The following is a 25,206-nucleotide window of genomic DNA, read 5'->3' on the forward strand; positions in this document are numbered from 1 at the left end:
TTAAAATGGAGCAAGGTGAAGCTGGTCAGTCTGATGAGATAAAATGCCACTTACAACGAAAAGTAAGACAGCACAAACCATCCATCAGGCTCACAGAACTTGCAGAGAAGTTGAAAATTTTAGAAAAGTTTCTGAGAGTCAAGCAATGCCAACAGGAGCTGAGATAAGGGGGCAAACCCAAACCCTCCTATTCTCCTGGCATTAACCAAACCCAGACTCTTCCATCTGACTGCCAAACAGAGAAGTGTGACTCACCACGTCACTGGACTTGGTGATGCGATGTGCAGCTGCTCGGCCATGGAAACTCATTCCATGAAGCTCCTGCGGCACTGTCTTTGTGTTTACATTTATACCAATGGATGTACAGAACTCTTCAGCTGTGGAATCAGCAGAGCATTGGCGACTTTTATGCACCATGCATCTTGGCAGTCGTTGACCATGCTCTGTGATTTTCCGATGTCTTCTGCACTGTGGCTGAGTCACTGTTCTTCCTAAGCGCTTTCACTTTCTGATAATACCTCTCTCAGTTGACTGTGGAATATCCAGCAGGGATGAAATTTCACAAACTATCTCATTGCAAAGGTGGCATTCACCATGGTCCCATTTTGCATCACAAATGTTTGTAAATGGAGACTGCATGGCTGGGTGCTTGATTTTAAACACCTGTGGCTACAGGTCTGATTGAAACACCTGAATTCAATAATGTGGCCAAATACTTTGGTTCATATAGTTTTCAATTTTCTTGAGCTATCCCTCTATATTAAGTTATAATCACCAAGCTTGAACATTAGTTATTGACAAAACTGACTAAAATTCTTTATTCCTAAACTAATTCTGAAGTCTATTTACAGATGTAAATGTCTTGGTGTGATTCTGCCAAGTGACCGCTGTGTCCTATCAGGGGGACTCCATCAAATTGCTTCTTTCTCTGATTTCCATGGTAACCTCCAATGCCATCCCAGTGTGATTTGGATAGGAGACTCAGTTTCACCCTGTCAGCCATCTGTCTCTCCAATATGGAGGTTTGTTTAGGATTTTACAAAAGAGTAAAAAAAGACAGCCTTTTAGGTGGAAGTAGGCGAGGACAGTGTTGGCAGAGCACCAAGCAGATTCCCTCCACTTGTTTATGTAAATTATTCATGCTCTTGATGCATTATGCATCTGCTATGAGCCACGCACAGATCAAGCAGGACTGTTTAATGTTTTGTCTCTGTGTAAGCAAGTAGTAATTTGGCATAGGCATAGTCACACTGAGTTCTGTCTAGCACCCATTCATGAGCTATTCTGGGCACAGCGCTTGGCTGTGGCTTCACCTTCATACAAAGACTGAGCCACGCTGTGTTTGATTGGCCGAATCATAGACGTGTCTTTTATTCAACATTGAAGGTCACTGGTAAACTTATGATGGAGTTTGTAGCTCATTTTGATACATATCATCTAAAACCTTTATGTACTGGAACAATAAGAAAGTGTTTTCATGTGGTAGACAGACGACAAAAAACTGAAAAATAGTTCAACTGTCCTTTTTTCCACCTGAACAATCATGTGTGGGGTGTGTGCAATGTAATTACAAGTACCCGACAATCAGGCTCACTCATTCCCACATGGATGTATTTCCTTTGTGGATTCTGTACTGGGATCACCTTGTCCTTCATTTTGGCCTTGTCCCTGCTGGAGAGAAATGAGAGAAAGATATGTGGTAAATTGTTCCAGGCATTGTAGCAACAGAGGACAATCTGGTCTCTTGTAGCATCCGCCTCAAGGAAACAAATCACAGTTTCATGTTTCCAGAGCTGTCCCACAATTCTACCAATATGGCAGAGTTGAATTCAATCACAGTTCCTGCACTGAAACCCTGGTTTTCTGCAAGGGCTCCAAGCTGTCCCACCATGCAAAGCGCAGGAAGGCAATTCAACATTTTTGATCTTTGACTGTATGAACCCTGTACTTTACTGATCTCTAAGACATGTTTAAACAAACAGTCTGCAGGCCGGAGCTTTACAGCACTCAAAATAAGCATAAAAGACTGGGTGTCAACATGAAGAATAAAAGGCAAACTGTGGCAGGAACAATTTTACATTCAATTATAAAAATGTCATTTGGTAATTCAGCTCAATGCGTTCTGTCTCTCATTGTTGTGCCGTGAAGCAATGATAACAAATTCCAATTATTTTTTCATCTGATTTAACCCCGCATTTGTTGTACGAAGAGAAACAAACACTTCAACTGATGAAATAAAATATTAAATGTATGAATCCTACTCCAGTTGTGACAGAAATGCCTCTGGCACTCATGCATTCATACTCAGCTAACACATGATATCAGATGAAGGTGGAGAGGGGGAGCTGGCTCAGTCTGTGGATTGTAACATGGCAAAGACAGTAAACTGACACACAGGTGAGTGAAGATGACATTAACCTTGGAGGCTGAATAAATATGATATGTGAATCTAAAGCCCAAAACACACTGGTGCCACAGCATCACACCATAGACCTCAACTGCAAACTATCATTCAGTGCATCAGTTTGACTAAATCATTTAAGCTTCATTGAGTCAAACTATTGATTAAAAATGTTTATTTGTCAGTGCAGTACTAGATGTATAGCTGTTTCGTATAAATACATGTCGTGTCTATTTTTTCAGCCACTTCAAATGTCGTCTTTGCTTCGTATGAAATCTAGACCTACATCAGCAGCTAATCCTTTAGCTTAGTGACCTTGCAAAGCAGATGGATACACCTGTTTCCTTGTTTCTCACTGGCGAATCCAGCTTGCAAAGCTCCCGTCTGAATGGTTTGAGCCCGATTAGAAAGTGACAGAACCAATCAGCGATGAGGGGCAGTACTTTCAGGCACGACAGAGTCAAGACGTAAACAGGCAGCAGCAAGAGGCCGGTGTGATTGGTGGAAGAGCTTAGCATGATGCTGCTAAAGCACCAGTTTTATCAGAACTTGACAACATTTCTTCATTAAAAGAAGAACAAAGAGCAGCAGTGAGTTGTTTTCTTTTCAAAAATGACAAAAGTGGAGTACTTACATGTCTTTGGTTGCCATGTTTTGCGTTATTCCTCGGTAGCTGCTCACACGCAGCTTGATAGAGGTTATGTCACATGTTTTGTTGCTCTGACGTTTCCTATTGAAGCTTTCCATCTGGCGTGTCAGGTTATTAGCTCAGTGGTTACATAGGTAACTGTCTCTCAGAAGACCAGGGTTCACTTCCCATCAAGTTTATAGTTTTTGTAGCTGAAGGTTTTTTTTTTTTTCAGGAATAATTACCCTATTTTCCAGACTATAAGTCGCACTTTTTTTCGTAGTTGTTTTTTAATGTTAATTCATACTGACTGACATGCACAAGGAGTAAACATTACTGTTTACTTTTTTTTTTTAACACCTTTATTTGTGCTTTTAAGTTTGTACATTGTGGAGACATGATACAAAATGCATACCTATTACCATGTGAAAAACAAACAAACAAAAAGACAAAAGAAAAAAAACAGACAAATAGAACAGGACTTTACATGACAAGACTAAGTGGATGGGACTTGGAGCATGAGACTAGATGAACACAACAGGAAGATCACACAAGACATGACTGGGCAGACAGGACAAATTGGACAAACAGGACAAGACTAAATAAGCAGGAAAATGCAAGTAGTTTGAAGCTTAAAATACATGCTGCACATTGTGAAACATATGGCTTGTTAACAAGAAAAGTAGGACACAAAAATGACTGGTGATGGTAAGATGGAGGAGAAACAGGGATAAAAATAGTACCCAACCAGTACAAAAAGGACATTGCATGGGCAAAAGCATATATATAAATAGACGTAAATAAATAAATACAAGACAATTTCTATATATCAATACACCTTTCAGTTCATAAATTCAGGTATTATTACACACATATATAGCAGTTGCAGGAACACAGAGGAATCATTCTTGGAGGTAATGCAAAAAGGGGGACCAGGTTTTCTCAAATGATGGGATATGGAGGCTGTTACTTTTTCCAGATTTGAGTGGTCTGTGAGTAAACTGAACCAGTGGGTTATGGATATTTTAGTTCGAGCTTTCCAGTTTAAGAGTATGACTTTCTTTGCAATAGTTAATGATATTAAAATGAATGGTTTATGGAGATTTGGAATGGTTAATGATGAGATGTCACCAAGCAGTGCAGTAATGGGGCAGAGAGGGATGCTGAGGCTGAGGATCTCAGACAGCCTGCTCACGACCTCCAACCAAAAGTTTTGGATGTATGGGCAGATCCAGAGTGCTGTTTACAGCTGTGACAGCGTGCTCTAGGCTTGTGACAACTATATGCTATATGCTACATGCTATATGCTCCTGTACCACTGAAAAAATTAACGAAAACGGTAATCGAGCAGCAGAAAGAAAGTTTGGAGTGAGTGAGAAACTTGTGAGGGACTGGCAAAAAGCAGAGGTTACTCTTACTGCAATGAAGAAAACAAAGAAAGCTAATCGTGGGCTGAAAGCAAGATGGCCAGAGCTGGAGGAACGAGTCCACAGATGGGTGCTTGAACAACGTGCTGCCGGAAGAGGCTTTTCAACGGTGCAGTTACGTCTCCACGCCCTGGTAGTTGCCAAGGAGAGGAATATAAATGACTTTGCAGGCGGGCCTTCTTGGTGTTACCGCTTCACGCAACGCAACCGCCTCTCTATCAGAGCACGGACAACAATGTGTCAGTTTCTAAAAAAATGCGACTTCTAGTTCAGTGCGACTTCTACATGTTTTTTCCTCTTCATGACGCATTTTTTGACTGATGCGACTTATACTCCGGAGCGACTTATAGTCCGGAAAATACGGTAACTGCTAAATAATTTGTACAACAGTCTGAGCCCCCTGGGCAGCTGTTTGCTGTATATACTGGGCCTATGAGTGACGGATTAGTTAAAGACCCTGTAAAGTGAAATCCGAAATGTGTGTCTTAACAGACTAGATATGTTGGAGTATGGCTGCTGTAAACATGTGAAAACACCGAGCAAATGTGACTGAATTCACGCCTCTACCGAGTAGTAAACTCCATAGAGAGCTGCATAACATGAACCATGGCGACTGTAGACATGTCAGTACAAAGAAAAGAAAACAACTCACTGCTGTTCCTTGTTGTTCTTTTAACAAAGAAACACCGTCAAGTCCTGATAAAACTTATGCTTAAGCAGCATTCACGCTTATGTCTTCCGCCATAATTGCACAGGCCTCTTGTTGCTGCTTGCTTACGTCACGACTCTGCAACACCCGAAAGTACTGCCCCTCGACACTGATTGGTCCTGTCCCTTTCTAACCGGGTCCAAACTGTTCAGATGGGAGCTTTGAAAGATGGATTTGCCAGTAAGAAACACAGAAACGGACGAATCCGTCTGCTTTGCAAGGTTAGAGAGACTGAGCTGTCATTCAAAAACTCAATGACCAATAGGGATACACCCCAGAAAAGCCCGCCCACATGTGACATTTCTGTCAGAACTGAAAGCAAAAACTCAAGAAACTCATACAAAGGATCAGACAGACACATGCAAAACGGAGGAGCGAGAGCAAAAGCCTGATCACTGAGAGAGAATAAACAGGGACTGTAAACAATAAGATATACGTTCGAAAATTGAAAGACTAATAATATGTTTGAATTTCAAATCTGTACTCTTGATGTGAACTGTTTTCTGTTTGGATCATATTCTTTTTTGTTCTCAAGTGCTTATTTTTGTTTAATACCGAATAAATTTTGTTTGCATCTTTCTGACACAAATTTCTTGCCATAGCTTTCTGTGGTCAGTGGACATGCTCTGGCAAGGACAAAGCAGAACTATGTAGACTTCTCCCATGACACAGATTTAGGACTACTGATATGGCTAAGATACAACTGATAAGATGACATACCTGATTCTTATACCATGTCTCATGCTTTGACCATGCCATAAACAGACATGTCCTGTTACAACAACAAAAATATACTTCTGTGATTAATTCAGACTCTTCTGTGTAATAAAAATAATATATATTGCACCTTTAGGATCAAATCAAAGCCTGAAAGGAGAAGGTGTTTTTGTCACCATTAATTAAACCTATCACAAGAATGGAAAGGAAATGAATTCATGCTGGTTTTATAGATGAGAATACAGCAATACCGTATTCCTCCTTTTGTCAGGCTTTTCCAATTTCCATTTATAAAATGGATTTTCCCCTCAGTAATTGTTTTATTTAATGATGGAAAAGGAAATTTCCCAAAGAAGGTATTTAATCTTTGTCTTCATTGACAAATTAACACTGCCCTGTATTCCTTTAAGTGGTGTGAGGAATCCCTTTAACTGTGCTAACAGAAAAAACACTACAGTTTACAGACGACACTACGCTTTCCGACATAAATTATCACCGCTGTTTAGAGAAAAAAGTGAGGACAGCTCCTGGTCCCCAATTCATCAGACTGTCCAAATACAATTGCACAGCCAGCCCTGGATCAAGAACACCATTTATTAACCGGAATCTCCTGGTGTCAGGCACAACACCTCATTCATCCTGCACTGTGCTGATCCCACGGGCCTTTTACTCCTGGACAAGTGGATAGATCCCCCCGCTCAGGACCTGTGGGGCTGTCTGGCACTTATAAATTGCCACTGTTTAAGTTTTGGTATTTTTTTTCCCTGTGAGAGACCTCTTACCTTATTTGCTTCCTGTGGGAGGCAGAATTATCTTCCCTGCTTTCTTTATTTAAACTGGCAGAGATTTGTAAAGAGAGAAGAGAGGAGGAATACAAACAATGAGACCAATTTACACAGGCTGCGTTCAATCAAATTTTATCTAACATGTTTTTACACAGAGCACTCCAGGTCATTGGATTTTCTATGAGAAGGGTTTGTTTGGAGTTTTATTTCCTTTGTAAAAATACAGATTTATTTAAATAGTGTTATTTTAGGGGAAATATTTTTCAGGATAATCAAAGTCATGACCAAAACGCAATTACTTTTAAAATACTACTACAGCAATCTCAAAAAGTTAAACAGCAGTCATGACGTCTTGTAACCTTCAAGAGCACAACAGTTCCATCCATTAAAAAGGCGTTGGTGAAATCACGCTGTAAGAAATCTCTGAGGGAGCACTTAATGTAAATGTAAAGACACTTTGGCATTTTATAAGTGAACTGAGAGAGAGGTGCTGCAGAGTTAAAGAGCAGCTTTTACATTCTTAATGAGAAAAAAACACCTGAAGACCATAATGAACGCAGTCAGAGCCATAGACTTCTCCTGCTAAGGAAACGTACAAAACCGTACAGGCATTGCATACAATTTTAGTTAAATGGTAAATGACGGTAGAAATTGTGGCACTCACTGGTATTGGTATAATAATTATTTTTAAGTGCTGTGGCTGTTTTCAGAGAGAAAGTGTCTTGCAGAAGTCAAGCCAATTGAGCAAATATGATGGCTATAGTTTTATAAAGATTTTTAAGACTACATTAAAGTCATATTACCTGTATCTCTCGTACAATAACATCTTAAATTGGCATAATGATAGTCATGTTTCAACATATCTTAGAGGAAGACTAATCATTTTCTTTTGCTCACTCATTTCCAAATTATTGCACTGATTTCAATGTCTCGAAATGAAAACAGAAAAGACTCAACATAACAAATGTTCTTATGTTCAGTGTTGTTGTCAAGATATTCAATAACTATGCAGTTTCCCCTCTTGAAATTATTATCTTAAACAAATGTTTTATTTTGAAAGGTTTAGACATTGAGTTGAATTCGCAATCATCTGTTTCAGTTAGTTTGCGCTAGTTTACTGAAGTTAAAGCACCTTTAACATTGGGGGCCAAATTGCAGCCCATAGTTATGATCCTATTTATTAAAGACCCTGTAAAGTAAAAAGGAAACTGTATTTAGGTTTGTTGTATGACAGGTCACTGTGTTATGAACTCTGAAATTGAATTTCATTCAAATAAAACACCTCTAAGTTTATAAAATTAAGCTTCAAAATCATGAAAAATAAGGCAGTAAAATCTGCTCCAGGATGGTGTGGGCATGAAGCCACACCCACTCAGCAGAAATACCTCCCTCTCAAATTTAAAAATGTTACAATCTGAATGTTGACCTTATGATCAGAGTGCTGCTGCCTGGCTCTGTGACAGAAAAGAGACAAAGTCTGTTTTCTGGCTCAAATCATTGTTGTGATGCTTTAGATGATCCATAGGCTACTGTTGCTTATATATATTTGACAAATTTACCTCTAAACTAACAAACAAACAAAAAAAACATTCAAATGACTGTTTATGTGAGGATACGCACTCCTGCTGCTCATTGAGGCGAGTGAAGCAATCATTCAACTCACCTGCAGAGTCAGGTGTGGCTGATTAGCCTTGATGATGACCAGGTGTGGGGAGCTTATATATACTCCTGAGCTCCAGCTCTCTTTGCTGACTCATTATCTCACCTTCAGAGATTCTGAGAGCATCTCCCTGGGTTTTCTAGTGTGTGTTTGCAAGACAGAGTATTCACAAGCATTTATGAAACCTTCTAAAATAAGTTTAGTTTACCAGTCACAGAAGAGAACAGAAATCTCAGCAACACTTGTAGTTTAAGGAACAACTTTATTAGAAATATCTTGGTGTATCAGGACTGAGGGTTTATACTCAGCCATTTTGGGTTTCCTTTTTTAAGCTGGTCTAGTTGCCTTTACATTTTATTTGAGTTTTCTCTGTCTCTCATATTGTTTCAGTTTGTTGTCAGCTGCAGCAGTGGTTTAGTTTCTTGTTTATATTTACAATGGGAGCTTTTAGGTTATTACTAACCAACATATAGTTTTGTTTTCTTTCCCCTCTTCCTATTGATCGCTTGCGATCCTAGTGGCTATCCTTTTAGGATAACTTAAAGAACCCCTGCCTTATCCGCAATTGTGTCCTAACTCCCCTCCCCCTGAGTGTTTACTTTCAATAAAGGCAGTGACATCAGCTAACAGACTGTACTGGGATAAACTGCTCTGTAATTTTATATTGTAGTGTCACTACAATTTCTGCGTGCTTAACAATAAGGTAAACAAACGAAGTATCAAAGTAACGGTTACAACAAATCTCCAGTTAAATAAAACACAAATTAACATTGAGCAAAACCGAAACTACAAATGATACAGTTTACCAAAAACACGCAAAGCAACTAACAAAGACTGATAAAGATAAACAAGCAAAATTATCAGTACTTAAGTGCTTAAACAAAGCCTACAAAAAACGTCGCAAAATGTGAAAAACACACGTTTTTGGCGAGCCCCCATATATGTTACGGCCTCTTAAAAATTATTAATTTAAACCGGGAAAAAAAATAAGGCTCGTATCAAAAGAGACCATAACATATATAAAAGGACACAGACAAATGGTTTCAGTTCCAAAATAATCCAAGCTTTATTTTAATAAACAGATCAATGAATTAATTTAAACATTAATCAAATCAATGAAATAAAAGGGGCTGCAGCCGCCGGCCAAAAAGAACAAAAGAGGGGTGGTGGACTGGCTAACCACGCAATGGGCCATTGGACCAGCCACCACCCCTAACTAAAACTACCTAACCAAAAGAACTAACTATTTAATCAAGAAAAGAACACAACGAGAAAACAGGACTACCGACGACTACAGCCAAACTAAAACAACAAAACCCAGCAATCTAAACATGCCTGGGGAGGGAGGAAAAAGGAGAAACGGGAAACAAAACACTTGGTTAACCGAATGAATTAATACTAAACGAAAAAAATAATTACTCAAATACCAAAGAAACAAACCTCCTCACGCGCTTCTCTATGAGAGTGTCACGGGTGCCTGGCCCAGCTCTGCTCTCCCTGCTCTCCCTGCTCTACTCCCCTGCCACTCTAAATACTCCCCCTCCTCCACCCTGAGTGCTAACAGCACACAGGTGTGCTGCAGCCCACAGGTAGAGGGAGGAGGGAGACCAGAGAGCCAGGGAGAGAGAGGACATGCAGCACTCCAGGACACACGTAACAATTATAAATGTTCTTTTGATATGTATTTATTTATTTTGGGCTTTTTGCCTTCATTAAAAGAGGAAAACTTTTGATGGTTAGAAACAGGAATGAGAGAGTGACATGGGAACGGCGCAACAAGTCAGACCTGAACCTGGAACTAAATGCTAGGCCAGCCATGCCCCCTTAACACATAAACATACACTGCCTGGCCAAAAAAAAAGTCGCCACCTGGATTGAACTAAGCAAATAGGTACGAGCCTCCTATTGGATAATTACTGCATAAGTGATTATCTTTCAGCTGGCAACAAGTTATTTAACCCCAGCTGATGCAATAAGTAACTTCTCATTTCTTAAACAACCATGTCGAGAGACACATCCTTTGGTCGTGGAAAAGATGTCAGTCTGTTTAAGAGGGTCAAATCATTGGCATGCAAAAAAGGCTTCCGTTTGCTAGGGTGCATAAAGATTGGACTCTGGAGGAATGGAAGAAGGTCATGAGGTCTGATGAGTCCAGATTTACCCTGTTCCAGAGTGATGGGCGCATCAGGGTAAGAAGAGAGGTAGGTGAAGTGATGCACCCATCATGCCTAGTGCCTACTGTACAAGCCTGTGGGGGCAGTGCTATGATCTGGGGTTGCTGCAGTTGGTCAGGTCTAGGTTCAGCAACATTATGTGCCCAAAGAATAGGTCAGCTGACTACCTGAATATACTGAATGACCAGGTTATTCCATCAATAGATTTTTTTCTTCTCTAATGGCACGGGCATATTCCAAGATGACAATGCCAGGATTCATCAGGCTCAAATTGTGAAAGAGTGGTTCAGGGAGCATGAGACATCATTTTCACACATGGATTGGCCACCACAGAGTCCATATCTTAACCCCATTGAGGATCTTTGGGATGTGCTGGAGAAGGCATCAGTACAAGATCTTGGTGATAAATTAATGCAACACTGGATGGAAATAAGTCTTGTGACATTGCAGAAGCTTATCGAAACAACGCCACAGCGAATGCATGCTGTAATCAAAGCTAAAGGTGGTCCAACGAAATATTAGAGTGTGTGACCTGTTTTTGGTGGCGACTTTTTTTTTTGGCCAGGTAGTGTATTTGGCCAGACAAGTAAATTATTTAATTCAGGCGTTTCAATCAGACCTGTTGCCATAGCTGTAAAAATTTAAGCACCTGGCCGTGAAGTCTCCATTTACAACTAGAGCTCAGTGACTTCAAGCGTGGTACTGTGATGGATGCTACCTTTGCACTAAGACGGTTGGTGAAATTTCATCGGGGAGCAGGGAAACGTGTTCTGTGGAGTGACGAATCGTTCTTCTTTGTTTGGCAGTCAGATGGGCAAGTTGGGTTTGATGGATGCTGGAGAATGTTACCTGTTTGAATGTGTTGTGCCATGTGTGAGATGGTGGAGGAGGGATAATGCTATGGGACTGTTTGTCAGGGTTTGGACTAGGCCCCTTATCTCCAATGAAGAGTAATTTTAATGCTTCAGCATAAGAAGACATTTTGGACAATGCTATGCTTTTCATTCTATTTGACCACCCAACAGTCACTGCTGTAACTTTGTATATCTTTCAACAAATACATGTTTGTAACCAAGTCCTTTTCATATACCTCTGTTTATATATTTTTGATAACGATATTTTGGTTTTTTGATATTCATATATTTTTTATTGCACTACATATCCACTTTGTTTCCTCTGCATTGTTCCATTACCCTCCTGGGGACAAAAACATTTGTTTTAGATAACTTGAATTGAATTGAGTCGTATGTAAGGTAGGAAAAACACCATCTGCCACTGCCACTCCAGACAGAGCTCCAAACCAATCATATATCATGCAGATGTGAAAATTGTGGACTTTCTCTATCAGACAGTCTTCAAAACATCCCCAATACCTCTTCACTGCCTCTACAGTTCATATGCATACTGCATCATTAAACTGTGTGTTAGGTGTCTAGGATGTGCCCTGTCAAGACTTCAAACAGACAAAGGCAATATGCAACCATTATGCGCATGCTGATGTCTTGTTAAAAGAAAGTATCTCTGGCCTTAAGGGCTGCAGAAGCTGATCGTAACGAGTACCACTGGTATGTGCAAATTAAAGCCTACTTCAGCATACCAAAATGGTTTGGCAATTGGTAGACACAACAGGAAATAGGATGTTTGGATGCTTATTGTGACTGAACTCTGATTTCTTTTCAATTGTGTAAAAATGTCCAAAGTTTCCAACCAAAAATTTCTCTTTTTGTTTGAGAGATGCTTTTGCACAGAAATCCTGTTACTACAATTCACAACAAACACTTTCAACATAAGAACAAGAACAACTGAATGCATAGCTATTAAGTCAATTCCCCTGACTGCCTCTTACTGTTGAATAAAACAAATGCATGCTGGTGCTACATTTGATTGTTTTTAACAGTCTAAGAGTTGAACAGAGGCCCCATAATACACTCCAACAGCAGTCACTTATTCACACACCCCTATCTGTTGTTGTTGCACCCGCACAGATGCTTCAAACGTCTGTTTAGAGCCATAAACAAGCCTTACATTGACTGTCTCCGCCTTCCCTCTCTCTGTCTCCTTTTCTTTCCCTTCCCCTGGATCCAAACGTGACAGATATAAATGGAAATGTCAGCAGTGGAGCAGCCAATCCTCAGCACAGGATAATGGCTGATCTGCTGAGGATTTCCCAGAGGGGGCTTGTCGCTAACCCCCACATCCTCAATTACCAACCCACCAACAGCCCCCAGATGGTGTCCATACTATAAGCATTCACTCACAAGAAGGGATCCAGCTCCAAAATAGATCTATATTTCATTTTACAAATGCTGCTCAATCCTCAGGAGCTCTAGGATATCCTACCAGGTTGTAGTGGACTCACCTGGCCAGGCACAAATAAGAAGGAATGAATTTCATGGATGTAGATGATGGTGTTCCTATGGGATCATGCTCTGTAGCTGTGCTAGGGCCAGGTAGGTTTGGATGTCTTTTTTTCTCTTAATAAATGAAACCATTTAAAAACTGCATTTTGTATTTACTTGGGTTATTTTTGTCTCAAAATTTGTTTGATGATCTGAAATATTTAAGTGTCAAATATGAAGAAAAAAAAAATCAAGAAGAGGGTGAATACTGTATAAACAGGCCTGCCCACAGACATGGCTCGTCCCAGGACAACCCAGTGAATAAGCCCTCCCCAGACGTGATTTGTTAATATCAATGCATGTGTTTTTATATCAGAAGTGATAGTGCAAGCCTTTGGGCTAACAATCACCCCTTCTAGTGTTGCTAAGTGTTCTATACCGAGCAGTAATGTTAATGGTCTTTTTCCTTGTTTATAACATAATGGCGCCATCTTGTGGTAGTCAGGAGCATTATTTTCTGCTCTAAAGTAGCTTTTTTTCCCCTGTACTTCCTGTCTAAACCGGAAATAGTGTGATTCAGCCATTTTATGGTCCGTGGCTACACAGTTCAGCCTCTGTTCCTTCTTTCCTGCATGCTAGAGCAATGTCTGCGAGTATGGTTCAAAATATGTATGTGACTGTCCCTATATGTTCTGAAGTGTAAAGTTTATTTGATGCCAATTACTGTATAGCGACATGCAGCTAACAGATAAGCTAATGCTAACATGCTAATATGCTAGTGCCACACAGCTAATAAGCTAATGCTTTGTTGGGTTATATCAAGCCATGCCTCATTTTATGTTTGTGCTAAATATTCATGAAGCTATGTTTGTAATGTCAGTAAAAAGATTATAAAAGATACCCAAAGTTAACTGGAAAGTCATAAATCTTGTTCTGGAGTTCACAAGTAATTTTTGAGTTAGAAAAGATGTTAAAGTTTCTTCTCCTTTTCTGCAGGTAACGGCTTGACTAGAAAGTATGACATTACTAGCCAAAGGGTGTAGTTTAATTGGCCCGCCCACGTAGTGAACACTTTTAAAGCAAAGGCTTTTATCATTTTAAGAAAAGGGCATTTACATTTTTAACAAGCTGCATTTCAAGAAACATCAATGAATGAAATGTATGTTTTTGTTGCACTAATAAGAAGGGTTAAGTTGAAAAGTAAAATCTAGTCATCACAGACTAACTTTACAGTGGGCCATGTTTTTGTTGATCTCCACTGGCCAACAGAAAGCCAGAAAAAATGTTCTTAAATTTGTCCATTTATGTTTCTGAATTTTCAAAACACATAATATACAGTCCAACATAAATTATATGGACAAAAGCTTTTGGCCACACCTGTTAATTATTGAACTCAGGTGTTTCAATCAGACCTGTCGCCACAGGTGTATAAAATCAAGCACCTAGCCATGCAGTCTTCATTTGCAAACATTTATGATACAAGGTGGGTCATTCTGAAAAGCTCAGTGACTTCAAGTGTGGTATTGTGATGGATGCCACCTTTGCAATAAGACTGTTGGTGAAATTTCATACCTGCTGGATATTCCAGTCAACTGTAAGGGATAATAGAAAGTGGAAGCGTTTAGGAACAACAGCAACTCAGCCATGCAGCAGAAGACCACTCAAAATCACAGAGTGGGTCAATGAGTGCTAAGGCGCATAGTGCGTAAATTTGCCAATGCTCAATTGATTCCATAACTGAACTACTACTGGCTTTAATGTAAGCACAAAAATTGTGCTGTTGGAGCTTTATAGAATGGGTTTCCATGGCCGTGCAGCTGCATGCTTTCCTCACATCACCGAGTCCAATGCCAAGCATTGTATGTAGTAGTCAGTGCTTAATTTGTAAATCTTCAGGTCCAGGAACACAGACTGGGTGTTGTTCTGGCAGTAAGGGGGAAACAAAAATGTCACGGAATACATCAAAAACAAAAAACAGTACCTTGTGCAAAAACGGGCCAAAAGATCATGTGACTGCAAACAACCTACTTTCAAAATGATTAAAAAATGAATCAGCTGCAGAGAAGCACGTACAATCGCCCATCAATGGAGAGCATCTCCCTCACTCTTCTTTCTCTGGGCGGCAGCTGTCAGTCAAATCTGCCGTGTTTCAGCACCAAGGAGAGCGCAAAATCAACACCAGCTCATTTAGCCACTCTCAGCATAGACATAACTAAACTTTCACAACACAAAAGCCCACTTATTCAGTTGAAATAATTAATTGAAATTGTACCTGTCACCTCTTTTAGTGTTCAGTAGATGATATTCTGTTATTCAATCAGAGCTTGTCTGCTAAAACTAAACTTTTCTGTCAGCTGACTGCCCGAGTAAACTTCCACATCTATGGTACGATCATAGATGACCCTCTGTCTTTCATCTTAATACCCTTTCATTATAAGGTCTGTGGACTGCTTCCACAGTCTACAGCACACATGCCCACGTTAGTTGCTGTGGGACTTACATTAATCATATCTATGCCAAAAAAGACAGCAGAAAGGCTGAACCCTGCACAGCTCACATGGCAGAGTTCATGTACTTCAGGTGTCACAGAATGATCTGCTGACAGCTTGTTTTTATCCCATAATAAAGCTATTAATGCATCCAGAAATAATTATGGGCTGTGAAAATAAAGAGCTCACGTTAAGACACGGCGGCCAAATTATAATTAAAACATCATCTTACCTTAATACAGCAATATTTGACACTTTGACATGAATGAACCGCTGCCTGTTTCTCCAGGTCTGTCCCGTTAGTCCTACTGTGATTTAGGTACCCAGTGATGGCAGCTGGCTAGCGAATTTTGCTAACTCCTTATCTCAGCCCTCAGATGCCTGTACAGGTGAGCGGTAACTCACTGTCAGCAGATGCATCAGCTGTTGTTCCAGCGACTGCTGCTGATGATTTCTGAGTCACAGCTGTTTTTATCTTTTGCCTTCATAAATGTCCGTTTGTCCATTTTGTTAGCTGAAATTGACACTCACTGCTAATGTTAACTTTGAAAAAAGCGCTTGATTGTCTGTGATTGGTTGGTTGTTTACTGATGTGATGCTTTTGCACACAAGTCAGAATATGATAGGCTGACACTTGTTTGTTTAGCCTGCCTACCCATAGGCTGCATCATACAGTCACACACAGCCGGTACTCCTCTTCACACTAGAAAACTAACATGCAACTTTACGTTTACACATACTCGCAGAAATTTACTATTTTAATTTATTTATTATGCACCTGCCGCCCCTGGAGGTGCTGGGTCCAATCAAATACGTAAGTGCTAGTCCTGATCTAAGAGGATCTTGTTCCGGCAGGATCTGGTACAAATTAAGCCCTGGTAGTAGTGTAAAGCACATTGACACTGGACTGTGACACCAGTGAAAACGTGTTCTGTGGAGTGACAGATCCTGCCTCTCTGTTTGGCAGTCAGATATGTGAGTCTTGGTTTGGCAGATCCCAGGAGAATGTTACCTGCCTGCCTGCACTGTACCAACTGTGAAGTTTGCTGAACAGTGTTAGTTTGTAAGGAATTATTTGGATAGTTTATAGTGGTATGAGGCTGTTTTTTGGGGTTTGGGCTAGGCCCCTTAGCTTCAGGCCAACTTAGTGCTTCAGCATACCAAGGCATTTTGGCCAAACACTCCAAAATCTATTGGAAAGCCTTCCAAGAGCTGTTAGAGCTTCAAAAGGAGGACAACTTCATCTTAAAGTACATGTATTTGAATACAATGTCATCCCTAAAATGTTTTGTCATGGTAACCCTGGATGCATTGTCAGTATATCCCACCAATCATATGCCATAAATCTTATCAGTCTCATGACATTGGTGATTGAACACAGAAAAGATGTTAAAAAAAAAAGAAAACATTTAGTGCAGCATTTGACATTGTTAAGGTTTTCTTTAATAAGATAAATAATGATAATACAAAAAAGTAGAATAACGGGAGCATATAGAGTCTAGGATCATGACTGGTAACACCACTGGTGAATATCCCTCATCCACCAGGAGTAGCATCTCCACAGCTGCAGCTTCACAGATGTATCCATGACAGAATGGTTTGTCACATTTGCCAGTATCACTGATGAAACATTTTGGCAAATATGCTTCACTGTGATTGGATTAAAGAAGCTGCTGGCCAACATCTGTCCCTCTGATGTAGGTTTAGTATTCTCTCTTTTGTACAAATACTGGCACGTTTAAAAAGGCGTTTCTACAATGAAATATCTTTAGCGTTAATGAAGGCTGCAGACAGAGGAGTGCATATGGCAGCAGTCTTGTTCATGCTATTTTTCTTGTGAACATGGGCCTCTCGTGTCAATGAGGATGTTGGAACGGTCTAATGAAGAGGAATTGTTCCTGTCGGCTTCCATTAGCACACACGCTGCAAAATCCAAGCTGTGAAATCCATCAAATCGCAGGAGGTAATTATGCATAGATAATTGCATCGTGTAAGGAGCATTCCTACAAAAGCAAATAAAGGTATATTTGATACCATGGAAATTCCTTGTTCAACAAGCAAGATATATGAGAGTAAGCCTCCAGGGGGCAGGAAACAAGGAATTTCAAGGTTTAATAAGCAAATAGGTTTATTGTATGCATGAAGTATCTGGGGGTTGCTTTACTTTGTACAAAATGACTTTGTTTGTTGTGTCTAAGAAACCACACACAAGCTTCTGTTATGTGAATCTAATTACGAGCTGCATGTGTAATTACTCACTGCTGATATTCAGACGAAAATATCTGATACTATGATACAGCTGTATAAGGCTTTATGGAGACTTTCTTAAACTTCAGGACTATCAGATCTTTTAGGACACACTCACTGTAGGCCCACTTGACCCGTACCATGCTGATGCTTGTTTGTCTGCCTTCCCCACTCCCCTGCATTCACATTGCTACAGCCCCAAATCGGTCTACGCATTGGCTACCTCTCATATGTATGTATGTACGGGTTGTAATATGACAAGCGCAGAGCTTTGTTCACATGAAGCACACTCTCAGAATCATTATAATGGAAAACAACAAAGAGGGCATGACTGCAACTCTACGCACGTTGTGGCTAATTTTGAGTGATTCTTTTTTTTTTTTTTTTTTTTTTTTTTTTTAAGATACAGCTCTGTCATGCGTTGCTATTATTTCAAATGATATGTACAGGAAAAGATGTGAAATGAGATGTCCGGTCCACATTGGGCACCTGTGCTTGTGGGCACACAAGAGCAACTTCTTCTACCTGTGCTAGAGCCTGAGAATGCACCGTGCTTTAGCAGGGTACGGAGCACTGATACCAGCCAAACAGATTGGACTTTGGGGTTTAAACCTGCTTGGGCACAGTGCACTTTCAGGCAAACTTCTATGTAGTTGCAAATGACCACATCAGTTTGTTTTCCCCCAAACAACATTCAAACTGCATGGAATGTTGATGTGATAAATGATTAAAGGTTGGCCAGACCACAAATTCAGCCAAATTGTGTAAAAAAAAAAAAAAAAAAAAAAAGGCAATTTAATCACATGACTAAGTTTGACAAGAGTTTGCTCCTGTAGTCCTCCTGCATGGATGTTTACATCCCTGGGGTGAAAAGATTAAAGATGGGTGAAACACATCCAGCAGTGATGAGTGAGGAGACAGACCCAGGTCTGCTTCATGGCAAATTTCAATTTAAAAAGCTGCCTAATGGATGTCTGGATGAAACAAAAGTTGTGTGTGCATACTGTGGTGATGAACTGTCTCTACACTGAGGCACAACGAGTCTGAAGTACCACCTCCGGGCAAAACGACCATCACCACCAGGGCCACCACCATTAGCTCTATCTCCCAATAGTACAGAACCCTTTTAAAATTCCTGGATCCAGATGGTAATGCGGATCAGTCCCAAATCTAATCAGTTCTTCCTTATGCCATATCTGACATTTCCTGAAAATTTCATGAATATCCGTCCATGACTGTTTGAGTTATGTTGCTAACAAACGAACAAACAAACGAACAAACCCTGATTGATAAGCGCATTTAACACTCCTGTTCACTTACACAAGATGCCATAAATGTTTACACACTCACATTGGACATAATAAAGTAGGCCACATGTGGTTCATCAACTGACTTTTTGACTATAAAAACAGACAGACCAGTTCAGTTTATTACAGTGCTTACATTAAATAATGGGTATTAAAGACAGAGTAAGAGTTGGGGCTAATGAGCTTGTAAGTGGTTTTCCGATATTCGGTCACATAGAGAAGTATTAGACCACCTGGGGCCTCATGTACAAAGGGTGCGTACGCTCAAAAATTTGGCATACATTCTTTTTCACGGCAAAGTTCAGATGAATCAAGAGTGAAATGACCGTGGAAATGTGCGGTGCCTCACGCCAACTTCATGACTGGTGTACTCACGTTTCTACAGCTGTGGATCCTTTGGCGACACTTAGAGTTGATGCTGGGAAACTGTTATCATACATAAATGTGATGTGCACATCAGAGACAGATGAACAATTAACACTGATGCACAATTAACACACCTACGTGTCTGCAATTACACAAGTGGATATAAAACCATGCACAAAGTGGTGCAGAAAATACCGTTAACAACAATGGCTACTTTAGCAGTATTAGAAGAGATTGTAAATGGTGCAATACGAAGAGAACATTTGTTCAGAGACAGAGAGGATTTATTGGCACATGATGACAACTGGCTCATCAGCTACTTTAGGTTCCCAAGTGACAATCCTCCTGGAACTGTGCGCAGAGCTGCGGCCGGGAGCACGACACAGCGAGGAGCCATGCGCTGTGTCGTGCTGACTACATTGGGGTTCCTAGCAACCGGGGCATTCCAGAGGGAGCTGGCTGACTGATCGGGACTGTGCCAGTCGACCCTGAGCTGAGCCATGCCAGCTATGTGGGATGGAATTATCTGCATGTCCGCCAGGTATATCAAATTCCCATACATTGCAGCTGAACAGGTCAACATTAAAGCACAATTTGCAGCGAGAGCCAGTTTTCCTAATGTAATCGGAGCTATCTACTGCACACACATCGCTATTTAAGTGCCATCACATGATGAATTAGTACATGTCAACGGGAAAATTTTCATTTGATCAATGCACAGATCATATGTGATGCGCAAATGCAATTAATCAACATTGTGGTGAGATGGCCTGGTTCAACGCACAATTCATACATTCTGTGTGACAGCATGGTTGGAAACAGACAACAAGCTGGCACTGTACGCGATGGGGGGGCTTCTTGGTGAGTAACTTTATTCGTTTAATTGTCCTAATATTAATCCCCGTGATGTGCATTGAGCATGTGCGCCCCTAAATACTATATCGTCTTCACAGCATCATTACTAGTCAGTGGTTAAAGTTAGTGACTTGCTGTTTTTGCTGGTTAAAGTACAGCTTCAGATCTTTCCAACAAGCCCCTGATTGTCTCTGTGTGCCAAATACTCATGTTAATAACTCGTGCGTAAAGTGTGAAATGTTAACCTCACCTCACAGCGCCCTTCTGCATTAATTTGCAACAGTAGTGTGTGATCCATGTAAGTAGTGAATAAAATTAACAAATGGAAACTGGAAATCCAGTTTTCACTTCTTCTTCAATTTAGCATGTGTGCGCTTTTCTGACCCCACAGCACTGACAGACACTGACACACACTCTCCCACTCACTCCTCTTGCGTTTACTGTTTATGCTAGAGGACAGTGTGCCAAAGAGGACATTTTTGCACACCTCCACTTAAGTGAGGAGAGTCTCCAATTCGCTTTCTGTAAAGTTCTTCTGTTTTTCCATCTTACTCATTCTTTGGTTTCAATTTTCTGATCGTGCAGAGAGGGGAATCTCAGGCGCAGGGCCCATTTAAATGTGATTTGCGTAATGGGGGCGTGGACAGGGAGGGGTTGGGTACTCCAACGTGTGCGCTCAATTCACCATTGATTGGGATGTACAAAGGAAATGTGCTTGGATTCATGCGTAAGCACAGATTCATACATCTGGATGTTTCTGTGCATACGACATTTCTGGCTTTGAGCATATGCCATGTTTCAGTATGAAATTCACGGAAGTCTTTGTACATGAGGCCCCTGATCTGCACACGGGCAAGACTGTGCTAAGCCAAGCCTGACAGACTAATGATAAATACAGACAGAAACAAGCACTAAACAGCACAATGATAACAGAAAAGCTTGATTATAAGTCTATATTTTTGGCCTAAAATGTGTATTTTCCTTCTCATCTTTATGTAGCTGTCCTCCTCCTTACATTTCGCAGCTTATCGGTTGTTGAATGTTAAAACAACAGAGTCTGATCAAGGAACAAAGGTTTTGCATTCATCCTTGTTGTCTAGCATAAGAGCTAGCTCAAGAAAAAGTGATAAGGTGAAGATGTTGTAGAACTCGACTCATTATTCAGACATACTATGCGATCAAGTTAATTTTCTATACATGTTAATATTTGATCCCTTTTCTAATAAAGGTGACGATGAAGTCGCTGAAATATTTAGAGCCAAATTATTTCCCATAGATGGTCTACTCTTGAGTTAAATACCATCTTCTGTTCAGATACTTCATATTCTTTACCCTAAGCTTTTCTCTATCTTTTTAGTTTCTCTGGAGAGGAATAGTCTCATCAGTGTTTCTGAGGTGAAAATTAAGTCAGATGCTCCTCTGGTGATGCCAGCGGCCCATTTCTTTTTTGGGGGCTGACTTCATGAACTGCTATTACAACTATAATGGAATTCTATAGTCTGGCTGAGACATTTACTATCCTGACAACAGAGAACCCAACCTAACACTTTGTGCCTCTCCAGAATAAAAATCATGCATGGCTGCTCTGCATAAACCTATATCGAAAGCTTTAAAATGGTGTTAATGTATGGTCATAGCTTTTTGTGGGAGCTTTCCCAAATCAATGTGAAATATGTCAATGCAATGTCTATATGAAACAGTCTATCTGGTTTGTTAGGTTAACAGCATACCACACACTAACCGATTCCATTCACCTATAACCAGAGCCTTTGAAACTCAAAATCATGCATTATCAACTGTGACTTTGGGGGAAACAAGTTCAATCTGGCTACTTCTATTGCAGTAGCAATTATTGTGCAAGCCCTCTTCTTGTCAGGTTGACTGGTGTTTTATGAGATTTGTGAGACTGGCGTTTGCATTTTGTGTTTTCTTCTGCAGTCATCTTGCTTCCTGATTACCTGTCATTTGGTTCAGTGTGATAGTTGAAGCGTTTGGCTGTCCATGGAGTTCCCCCACATAACAGTATTGGATTTGCAAATATTGATCATGTTACATATCTACAATATCCAGTCAGAGCAGCCGCATTTGCCTTTAATGTAGGATGGATGTATGAATGAATGGATGGATGGATGGATGGATGGATGATGGATGGATGGACAAACGATGGCTGGATGGATGGATGGATAGATGGATGGATGGATAGATGGATGGATAAACAGATGGAGATGGAAAGCTGGATGATGGATGAATGGATGGATGGAGGTGGACAGAGAGAGGGAGATGCACTGATGGATGGATGGATGGATGGATGGATGGATGACTTGCTAGATGGATACCTGGCTAAGTAGATGTATGGATTGATGGTTTATGATGGATGGATGGAAGGTATTCATAACATCCTTGGTCTAATTTTTCTGAAAGCTTCAGGTTTGTGACTTGTGACTTGTTTGATGATATCAGAAATGGCAGAGCTCATGGACTTCAGTCTTAAGAAACATATTGGACCAATAACACCTATGGCAATTATTCATGTAGATCATCTTTCTTGTCTCATGTCTTGCTCCCCCACGTGGCATTGAAACACAAATAAATTATGCAATGTTAGTATTATCATATTTAAAGCCATTAGGAGAACACGCATTTTTTGCTGTTCATGTTCTTTTGCCTCATGACGGTGTTCCCACATGATCCCCACTTGAACACCAAGCTTCTCTCTTACATAGCATACTGACAGAATTTGACACCTTACAAGTTCCATTTGCAAATGTGATGCTTCTCACCCCTGTTTGATATTTATCTACCATGGAGGAGTCTTTATAACCCTACCAGCACGTTCCAAAGCTCATTCAATTAACAGCATGCTACAATTACTTTAAATATGGGATATGATCTGATGAGGAAATGCAGATGTTGAAAATGTCTTTGCATTTCTTGTATCCTTGTATTTTTTTTGAGCAGCAGAGCAGACACTTGTGGTTCACAATGAATGAAAGGGACATTTTCAGTAGCATTCGGTTATGTGCAGTGTGCTGTGGTGACAGCTGCACTTGTGGTAATGATGATGCATGTGTCAGCAATGTATACTGGTGAACTAGTTGGTCTGCTTGGCTTTTTACTGGATTTCCTGTATTACTCTTAAATCACTGTTTTATGCCACTGAGCTGTGAGAAAAGTCATAGACTGTTAAACTCTGACACTTTAAAGGTTCATTTTTTAAGTGATGAATAATAATCTGCTAATTGCTGTCAGCTGTTTTAGTCCTCAATCATTATCATTTCCATCAGCTGTTAGCCCATCATCTGACAGGTCATGTCCAATTATATCCCTGCAGGTACGTGGAGCAGCCATTATAACCTGACACTTCATACTGATGCTTTGCTGATGCACTCATGCCAATGCTGATAACAGCCCAAACCTAATTACAGCTGTATTTCTACTGGTTCTACTCCTATTTAACCGAGAATCTATTTATTTCTGGACTTGTTGAGTTAGTATTTGCTCTCTCAGCAGAATCTCATCTTCTTTATTAAAAAGCTAAGTTGTCTGTCAAATCTAACTGCATGTATTTGTAGAACCACTATAATAAGCCCAATTCAGCATTAAAATGTGAGAAGTTACTCTTGCTTTTTGCCCATACATGTGTATGCTACTGAATCCCTGGGAATCAACACCCCTTTGCATCTGCAGCAGCTCAGTAGAAAGGTTTGTGTTTCTCTCTTTGACATCACACACCCTTTCCCCACTCTTTAAGTTCTTCTCATGGGTCACCAAATACCCTGAGAGAATTTGTGAAATCTTACTGCAGTCAGAAAAATTGATGAGCAGGAGCTAAAAGTCAGAACAAACTTTGGATGAGTTAACGCTTAGGAGAACTTGTGACTCCACCATCACTCATACCCTGAAGTTGTGAGGGAACGAGGATGGGGACGAGCAGGACTCTTGTTTTGGAAAAGATAGCTGCAAGCAGAAAGTGAAAATGAACCATAAAAACAAAATTATAAAGAGCTCTGGGTTGGGATACTTTTGATTTCTGGATCCCAGAACATTATGAGGTTGAAATTGTTTATTTTGCTGCAAAAGATACTCCTTACCTCTAAATTAATTTAGACTACCAGCTAGGCTGCACCAGAGGTTAGATTCTCTTTCCAAGCCTAGAACCAGCATGACAATGTACCAAGTCCAGCCAGGGTCCCTGCCCTTCCCTCAGGCCCAGGTAGGGTCATGCTCAATGGGAGTCAAAGATGTCCTTTCAGACACTGTAGAATAATGATGGTTTACCCTTGATTTGTTGTATTTTATCTTTTTTTTCCCCTTACAATTCTCAGTGCAAACCCCCTGCACAGATTACAAGATGTGCTACCAAACACAGCTCCTGAAAAGCCCAAAAAAAGGGTGGTGGGACCTTCATGGAATGGATTTCCATGGCTAAACAGCTGCATGCCTCACATCACCAAGTCCAATGCCAAGCATTGGATGTGGTCGTGTAGAGCACACTCACACTGGAATGTGGAGCAGTTAAAACATGTTCTCTGGAATGGCAAATAACGTTCTCTGTTTGGTAGTCAGATGGCAGAGTCTGGGTTTGGCAGACACCAGGAGAACATTACTTGCCTGACTGCACTGTGCCAACCTTTAAGTTTACTGGAGGACAGATAATGGTATATGGGGCTGTTTGGGCTAGGCCTCTTCTCTCCAGTCAGCCCAATCTAAATGACTCAGCATGCCAACACATTTTGGACATGCTTTCCTTCCAACTTTGTGGCAACAGTTTACGAAAGACCCCTTTCTATTTCAGCATGACTGTGCCCAACAAAGAAAGGAGTAAGACATGGTTACATGAGTTCGGTGTGGAAGAAGTTGATCGGCCCTCATGGATCCGTGACTTCAAGCACTTTTGGGATGAACTGGAACTGAGATTGTGAGCCAGTCCTTCTCATCCCTGACCTCATAAATGCAGAATGAATGGGTGCAAGTTCCCACAGAAACTCTCCAAAATCTCTTGGAATGTCGTCCAAAAAAGAGAGGAGGCTGTTATAGCTGCGAAAGGGCCAACTCGATATTAATAGGGGTGAAACAGTATCAGTAAAACTGCTGTACTGCAG

The sequence above is a fragment of the Cheilinus undulatus genome, linkage group 14, assembly GCF_018320785.1.
Source record: "Cheilinus undulatus linkage group 14, ASM1832078v1, whole genome shotgun sequence".
In the NCBI taxonomy this organism is placed as follows: Eukaryota; Metazoa; Chordata; class Actinopteri; order Labriformes; family Labridae; genus Cheilinus; species Cheilinus undulatus.